This window comes from Phacochoerus africanus, chromosome 11, assembly GCF_016906955.1.
Source record: "Phacochoerus africanus isolate WHEZ1 chromosome 11, ROS_Pafr_v1, whole genome shotgun sequence".
NCBI classification, from domain to species: domain Eukaryota; kingdom Metazoa; phylum Chordata; class Mammalia; order Artiodactyla; family Suidae; genus Phacochoerus; species Phacochoerus africanus.
This window is the reverse complement of record NC_062554.1, coordinates 6,153,421-6,162,569: the sequence shown is the minus strand read 5'-3', so window position 1 is coordinate 6,162,569 and position 9,149 is coordinate 6,153,421.

Genomic DNA, 9,149 nt, shown 5'->3' with positions numbered 1-9,149 from the left:
AATACCTCAAACTGTGTTCCGTAGTGGCTATTCCATTGTGTATTCCCACCAGCAGTGAATGAAGGTGCCTCACTAGCAGTGTTGTGGAGCTGTCAGTGTTTCAGATTCTGGCCATTCTAGTTGGTGGGTTATGGTATTCAATTGTTGTTTTGATTTGCATTTCCTTTTTGTTTGTTTGTTTTTCTTTTTAGGGCCACACCCACAAGTATATGGAGGTTCCCAGGCTATGGGTTGAATCAGAGCTGCAGCTGCTGGCCTACACCACAGCCACAGCAACACCAGATCCTTAACCCACTGAGTGAGGCCAGGGATCGAACCTGCGTCCTCATGGATACTGGCTAGGTACATTAACTGCTGATCCATGACAGGAACTTCTGATTTGCATTTCCTGATGACATGTGTTTTCATATACTTATTTGCCATCTGTGTATCTTCTCTGATGAAGTGTCTGTTAAATAATATCTTTGGCCCATTTTGGGGGGCTCATTTTTTAATCAGGTTGTTGGTTTTCTTATTTAGTTTTGAGTTCTTTGGATGTTGTGGGTGACAGTCCTTTGTCAGATAAACCTCTTGCAAATATGTTCTCCCAGTTTGTGGCTTGTCCTTTCATTCCCTTAATAATGACTTTAACAGAGCAAAAAGTTTCATTTCCATTCAGTCTAGCTTATCGGTTCTTTCTTTTACGGCTCATGCCTTTGGTTTTGTGTCTTAGAAATCATCACCTAACCCAAGATCCACCTATATTTTCTCCCGTTATCTTCTAGGAGATTTATAGCTTTGTATCTGTGCTCCCTGTAGGTCTGTGAACCATTTTAGGCTTTTTTTTGGGGGGAAGGGGAGCCCGTACCCTCGGCATGTGGAGGTTCCCAGGCTAGGGGTCTAAACAGAGCTGTAGCCGCCGGCCTACACCACGACCACAGCAACACCGGATCCAAGCTGTGTCTGCAACCTAGACCAGAGCTCACGGCAACACCGGATCCTTAACCCACTGAGCAAGGCCAGGGATCAAACCCAAAACCTCATGGTTCCTAGTTGGATTCGTTTCCACTGAGCCACAACGGGAACTCCCTGTGAACCATTTTAAATTACATTTTATGAGGGCGTAAGGTCTGTGTCTAGATTAATCTTTTTTTGCGTGTGGATGCTCACTCATTGCAGCACCATTTGCTCAGAAGACTTGTCTTTGCTAAATTTTATTGCCTTTGCTCTTTGGTCAAAAGTCAGTTGAGCATATTTATGTGGGTATATTGGAGGGCTTTCTGATCTGTTCTGATTCGTCTCTCCTTCTGTCAATACCGCAGTGTCCTGGTTACCGTAGCGTTATAGTAGGTCTGGAAGTCAGTCATGTGATGCCCGTATTCCAGCTGCGTTCTTCTCCTTCGACACTGTCTGGGCCATCCAGGCTCTTTTGCTTCTCCACGTAAACTTTACAATCGATTTGTTAATATCTCAAAATAATTTGCTGGGATTGGGATTGAGACTGCACTGGATCTTTAGGTCAGGTTGGGAACAATTGACTTTTTTTTTTTTTTGTCTTTTTGCTATTTCTTTGGGCCACTCCCGTGGCATACGGAGGTTCCCAGGCTAGGGGTGGAATCGGAGCCGTAGCCACTGGCCTACGCCAGAGCCACAGCAACTCGGGATCCGAGCCGCGTCTGCAACCTACACCACAGCTCACGGCAATGCTGGATCCTTAACCCACTGAGCAAGGGCAGGGACCGAACCCGCAACCTCATGGTTCCTAGTCGGATTCGTTAACCACTGCGCCACGACGGGAACTCTACAACTGACATCTTAACGATATTGAGTTTTCCTGTATTTATGGACATGAAATATCTCTCCATTTATTTAGCTTTTCTTTGATTTCATTTATCAAAATGTTGTCATTTTCCTCAGATAGATCTTACACATAGTTTGTTGGATTTCTACATTCGTCTTTCATTTTCCTGGAAGCGAATGTAAATGATGTCTTTTTGAAATTTCTTTTTTTCTTTCTTTTGTTAAAGTTTCAGATTCTACTTGTTCATTGCCGGTGTGCGGGAAGGTGATTGACTTTTGCTTCCTGACTTGGTGTCCGTCAGCCTTGCTATAATCACTTATTCGTCCAGGAGGCTGTTTTTCGGTCAGAGCTTTCAGATTTCCTACGTAGACAAGCATGTCGTCTGTTAACAAAGACACTTGTTATTTCTTTCCTCCCAGCTTGTAGAACGTTATTGCCTTTTCTTGTCCTAAGCATTGGCTGGAACTTCCAGTACCATGTTGAAAAGAGCTGCTGAGAAGTGACATCCTTGCCTTGTACCTGATCTCAGTAGGAAAGCTTTGAGTTTCTCATCGCTACATATAATGTTCGTTCTAGGGGGGGTTGTCGATATCCTTTATCAAGTTGAGGAAGTTCTAGTAAATTTTTTTTTGCCTTTTTTTTTTTTTTTTTTAAGGGCTGCACCTACGGCATATGGAGGTTCGCAAGCTGGGGGTCGAATCGGAGCTGTAGCTGCCAGTCCACACCAGAGCCACAGCAACACGGGATCTGAGCTGCATCTGCAACCTACACCACAGCTCACAGCAACACCAGATCCCTAACCCACTGAGCGAGGCCGGGGATCGACCTGCATCCTCATGGATCCTAGTCAGATTCGTTTCCGCTGAGCCACGATGGGCACTCCCTAGTAAATTTTTAATGTCAGTTACTGTACTATTCTACTCTAGAATTTCTATTTCATTTTAAAATAATTTCCATCTCTTTTTGATATTCTAGATTTGGGGAGGTGTCATTTTCAAATTCCTTAGACACCGTGACCTCTAGTTCTTATTTATAATGGCAGATTTAAAGTCTTTTGTCTGATGCCCAACATCAGAGCTTCCTCAGGGATCATTTTTGTTTGTTTGTTTTTGGCTATGCCTGCGACTTACAGAAGTTATGGACCAGGGATCGAACCTGTGTCACAGCAGTGACTGAACCATGGTAGTGACAACGTCAGATCCTCACCCCAGTACACCACCAGGGAACTTCCCAGGGACAGCTTTTACTGACTCCTTTTTTCTCTTTGTGTGGAATACCTTCCTATTTCTTTGTATGTCTCACATTTTTTGTTGTTGAAAACTAGATAGTTTGTTTGTTTGTTTGTTTTTGCTTTTTTAAGGCCGAACCTGCGGCACATGGAGGTTCCCAGGCTAGGGGTCTAATCGGAGCTACAGATGCTGGCCTACAGCACAGCCACAGCAACACCAGATCCAAGCTGCATCTGCAGTCTACACCAAAGCTCATGGCAACACCAGATCTTTAACCCACTGAGCGAGGCCAGGGATCGAACCCAAAACCTCATGGTTCCTAGTTGGATTCGTTTCCACTGTGCCACAATGGGAACTCTCAGATATTTTAAATAACATAATGTGACAACTCCAGAAATCAACTTCTTGCTATTTATTTGTTTATTGACTTTTGCTATTTATTTGTTTATTGATTTTCATGGACTGTTTCTACAAAGTGTATTTTCTTTGGCCCATGTGGTCACTGAAGTTTCTTCTTGGTTCACTTAGTGGTCGGCTAATGACTGGACAGAGGTTTCCTTAAGTTTAGCCTTGAAGCAGTAAGACACCTACTCTTTGCTAAGGCCTCTGTATGTTGGTGCAGCAAGCCTTCAAATACTCTGGCAGTTTTTTCTGCTTTATTCTTCACTTCCTGCTTAAACAGGGCCTCAAGGTCACCAGAGCTGAGAGGCTGGGGCCTTTTCAAGTATTTCCTGGACATACTCATAGTTCTTCAAATGCACGCGAATTTCAAGATCCCCATTGTCAGAGTTCCCGTCGTGGTGCAGCAGAAACAAATCCAAGTAGGAGCCATGAGCTCGTGGGTTCGATCCCTGGCCTCGCTCAGTGGGTTAAGGATCTGGCGTTGCTGTGAGCTGTGGCGTAGGTCGCAGACTCGTTTCGGATCTGATGTTGCTGTGGTGTAGGCCAGCAGCTGTAGTTCCCATTTGACCCCTAGCCTGGGAAGATCCCCAGTTGTGGAGTTCCCGCTGTGGCACAGTGGGATCAGCGGCATCTCTGCAGCAGCAGGACAGAGGGTCAATCCCTACTCAGCCCAGCACAGTGGCTTAAAGGATCCAACGTTGCCACAACCATGGCTCAGATCTGATCCCTGTTCCGGGACCTCCATGTGCCCTAGGGTGGCCAAAAAGAAAAAAGATTCTCAGGTGTGTGTCAGAACTTTTCAAAGCTCCGTATTGGCATCTCATTCCCCGCTGTTCCTTTTAAGGTTTGCATCCAGCCTTTGTTTGCCGCTGTTGGGTTCCTGCCTTAGGAGGCTGACACGGCAGATAACTAGCTGCCAGTTGTTTCAACTCCTACAGATGGGGTGTCTCACTGTGGGGGCTCAGAGGCAGACAAGCCCTGTGAATGGGGCTCTGAACAGGAGCTTCCAGATAAGTCAAGCCGTGACCCTTCCCTAGAGGGAGGGCTTTTTGGAGAGTTTCACACCCTCTGTGCCCCCTCTAGTGGCTGCTGGCCTCTGGTTTTTGTGACACTGCTGAATTTGGGGACTTCGGTGGCGTTGGGAGAGGACGGAAAAAAGCAAGTCAAAATGCCTCGAAGCTCGCTGTTTCGACTGTGAGATTCAGCCGTTTTTCTTGCATACATTCTTCTTAGCGTTTTTAAAGCTTGGTTAATTTCGGGAGTTTCTGGAAAAGTTGATTTTGACAAGTGTTGCCAGTGCTTCTGCTTTTGTGGAGGAGGGGATTTTCAGACGTCCTCATTCTGTCATTTTAGAGGCGCTCCTTCAGGTTACTGCTATTTTAAGAATTATAAAGCTTTAAATAACCTCGTTCACTTGTAAGTAAAACAGCCTTTGGGTATACAGTCTACTGGGTTTTTTTTTTTAATTTACTTACTGTTTGGGAGTTCCCCTTGTGGCACAGTGGAATCGAATCCGACTAGGAACCATGAGGTTGTGGGTTCGATCCCTGGCCTTGCTCTGTGGATTAAGGATCCAGCGTTGCCGTGAGCTGTGGTGGCAGACACAGCTCGGATCCTGTGTTGCTGTGGTTGTGGTGTAGGCCGGCAGCTACAGCTCCGATTGACCCTTAGCTTGGGAACCTCCATGTGCCGCGGGTGCAGCCCTAAAAAAGGACAAAAGACAAATAATAATAATTTGCTTAATGTTTAAAGTTTTTTTCATTGAAGTATAGTTGATTTACAATGTTGTGTTAGTTTCACATGGACAGCAAAGTGAACAGTATACTGTTAACATAAATAAAAGTTATTTTTCATTTTTCCTGTGTGTTTTACCCTTGGAGCAAAGTTTACGTCCTTACTAACCTGAAGGTGACCTTCCACTTCTCAAAAAGTGCATTAATTTGGGGGGTTCTGTGCTGATTTGCATCATGCTTTTGTATCATGGTCTAACATAACGCAATAGGATCCCTCATCTCTAGAGAAGTTAAAATTCTTAGCGACAAGGTTGGTATAAAATGTAGTTTTCTTAGTAATAACACAGCCAAGACTGAGGCTATTTCCTGACAACATTCTCATTTTTCTGTTTCCCTTCTCCAAGATCAGGTCCTATTCAGAATAATAAAACCATTGAGGGAGTTCTGTTGTGGTCCAGTGGGTTAAGGATCTGACATTGTCACTGCAGGGGCTTGGGTCACTGCAGTGGCACGGGTTGGATACCTGGCCCAGGAACTTCCACATGCTGTGGGCACAGCCAACCCCCCCCCCCAAACCATCAAGGCATATTTTACACCAAAATCATCTTGGCATTTCCCAGACAGCTGCTAGAATACCTTAAAAATCTGCTCCCTCAAAGCATGGCATTCCTAAGTAAAAGAGGCAGGGAAGGATGCCAAAAATAGGTATGATTGGTATGCTTCATGTTTGAAAGTCCAGCTTATCAGTGTTATAAGAGCTGCCCCGTGCATCATGTTGACAATGTGGAGAAAGATGTCACAGCAAAGCCAGGAGCTTTCCTTCCTTTCTAGATGATTTTTATATAAAAGGATTGTGATGGATGCTTAGCGATTGTAGACTTTCCCGGATGGGTAAAAACAGCCATCTTCACATGTTTGTACAATGACTGTCAACAAATCCATTTGCAGAATGATTTTAGTCCTTTTTTTTTTTTTTGTCTTTTTGTCCTTTTAGGGCCATACCCTCAGCATATGGAGTTTCCCAGGCTAGGGGTCTAATCAGAGCTGTAGTCACTGGCCTACATCACAGCCATAGCAACGCCAGATCCTCAACCCACTGAGCAAGGCCAGGGAGCAAACCTGTGACCCCATGGTTCCTGGTGGGATTCGTTTCCTCTGCGCCACTATGGGAACACCTGCTTGCTGGCTTTTTTTTTTGCTACACCCATGGCATATGGAAGATTCTGGGCCAGGGACTGAATATGAACCACAGCTTCAACCTACGCCACAGCTGTGGCCCGCGTTGCCCCTGTGGCTCGAGTTCAATCCCTGGCCCCAGAATTTCTGTATGCTGCAGGCGCAGCCAAAAAAAAACAAAGCCAACCAACCAACCAAGAAACGCTTTTATTACTGATAATAATTTTTCAAACACTGTATTTTATTTTTTTTGGCCAGACCTGAGACATGCAGAAGCTCCCAGGCCAGAGGTCAAACCCACACGACAGCAGCGACCTGAGCCACCACAGGACAATGCCAGATCCTGAACCCACTGACCCACACAGGTCGTCCAGTCATAGTTTTCCCAAACATCTTACAAAGTAAGATTTAAGGCTTCAAAGTTTCTAAATATATGCCCTGTCCATATCACCCATGGAGCTCAAGCAGATAGTAAGGATGAACGGAATTGGACAAAATGAGTTGCTTAAATGGGTTGAGAAGACAAATTCTCCTTGTCCACCTCTCCTTCCTCAGATTCTAATGCTACGTCTCCTCAAATACAGCTGTCAACAGTAGGTTCATGATCTGTGGTCTACACCCCAGTGGAAGGTCCTCTCTCTTTTATTCTGATGTTTGGCAGAATAGATTGGACAGATCTTCTGGTCCTGCCCACAAAGAGTTTTTATTCTTCTTGTTTTCCCGAAGATCCAGCCGTAATTGACCGCTGGGGAAACGGATTCGTGGCTCTGGCATCGCCACCATAAACTCCCACTTGGCTGATGCAACCGATTAGAGCCCCAGGACTGGAGAGTTCCAGAAAAATTTCAACCCGGAAGGCGAAGATGTCTGTGGAGGGAGAAGCCAAGGCACCAACAGGTGAGAGGAAATAATTTTCAGAGCGTCGGGAAGTTGGCAGAGGCCATATGAGGGTGGTGATGGCGTTGGTGTTTTTCGGTAGTGTGTCTCGGGCTCTTTTTTTGATTCGTCATGTGGCGCGGCCTTTTTCCTTTCCCTGGCTGTGGTTTCTAACCCACAATTTGCTGGACCATACTTGTGCCAATGGCAGTAAACATTCTCTCTAAAAAAATGTTTGGGCCGTGGGCCACTCTACCAAACATGTAGGCGGACCGTCTGTATCTCCACCAACGACAGTCTCGCTCCCTGCCTGCCACGTGGTTCCAACCAGCCTCTCAAAGTTCATCATGAAACAGTTTGGCTCAGATGATAGGTTTTTATGGAGCCAGATGCTGAATGCCTTAGAATACTTCCCTTCGTGGGTGCATTCAAAAATTGAGAAACAGGAGTTCCCGTTTTGGCCCAGTGGTTAAGGAATGCGACTAGGAACCATGAGGTTGCGGGTTCGATCCCTGGCCTCGCTCAGTGGGTTAGGGATCTGGCATTGCCGTGAGCTGTGGTGCAGGTCACAGATGCAGGTTGGATCCCCAGTTGCTGTGGCTGTGGTGTAGGCCGGCAGCTACAGCTCTGATTCAACCCCTAGCCTCGGAACCTCCATGGGCCACGGGTGCGGCCCTAAAAAAGAAAAGAAAAGTGCTACTGTGGACATTGACGGGCAGGTCTTTTTGTGGATATATATTTTCATTTCTCTTGAGTAGATGCTTAGGATTAAAGTTGCTGGGTTGTATGACACTTGCGGGTGTAATGTTTTGAGACCTTGCCACCGTTTTCCAAAGCCCGGTGCCGTTGTGCGTTCCCATCAGCACTAGGCGAGGGTTCCAGTTTCCCCACGTCTTTGCGAGCATTCGTCATTACCCGGCTCGTTTATTGTAGCTATTCTAATGGGTATGAACTGGCATCTCATTGTGGTTTTAATTTGCATTTTCCTAATGACTAATGATATTGGGCCTCTCTTCATGTACCTTCTTTGATGAGGTATCTATTCATTTCTTCTGTCCATTATTGGATTGGTTGGTTGTCTTATTAAGTGGTAGGTATTTCGGAGTTCTCTTGTGGCTCAGTGGGTTGAGGATCCAGCACTGTCACTGCAGAGGCTCAGGTCTCTGCTGTGGCGCAGGTTTGATACCTGGCCCAGGAACTTCCACATGCCATGCATGTGGCCCAAAAAAAGTTGTAGGTATTTTTTTTTTTTTGCATATTATGGATGGAAGTTCTTTATCAGATATGTGTTCTGCAGATATTTCCTCCTGGCTATTTCTTGTCTTTCAATTTTCTTAATGATGTCTTTTGAAGTGGAAAAGTTTTGAATTTTGATATGTCTAGTTTATCAGTTTTTTTCCAGTGATGGACTGAGGTGTTGGTTCAAAAAAGACATAAATGATTGGTAGAGATGTTAATATAAGAAATAGTTGCCTAGCAACTCCTGTTGTGACTCAGTGGGTTACAAAGCCAACTAGTGTCCATGAGGATGTGGGTTCCATCCCTGGCCTCGTCTGGCATTGCCGTGAGCTGTGGTGTAGGTCGCAGATTCGGCTCAGATCCTGAGTTAGTCTGACCCCTGGCCTGGGAACTTTCATGTGCTGCAAGTGCCGCCCTAGAAAGAAAAGAAAAAAGAAAAAATAGTCACCTAACACAGGCTCTGGAAGAACTTTTTTTTTTTTATTTTACTGAAGTGTCATTGGTTTACAATGTCGTGTTAACTTCTGCTGTGCAGGGACTTCCCATTGTGGCGCAGCAGAAACAAATCCAACTAGGAACCATGAGGTGGCGGGCTGGATCCCGGGCCTTGCTCTGTGGGTTAAGGATCCGGGTGTAGGTCGCAGATGCGGCTCGGATCCAGGCTGGCAGCTTTAGCTCCGATTGACCCCTAGCCTGGGAACCTCCATAGCCTCG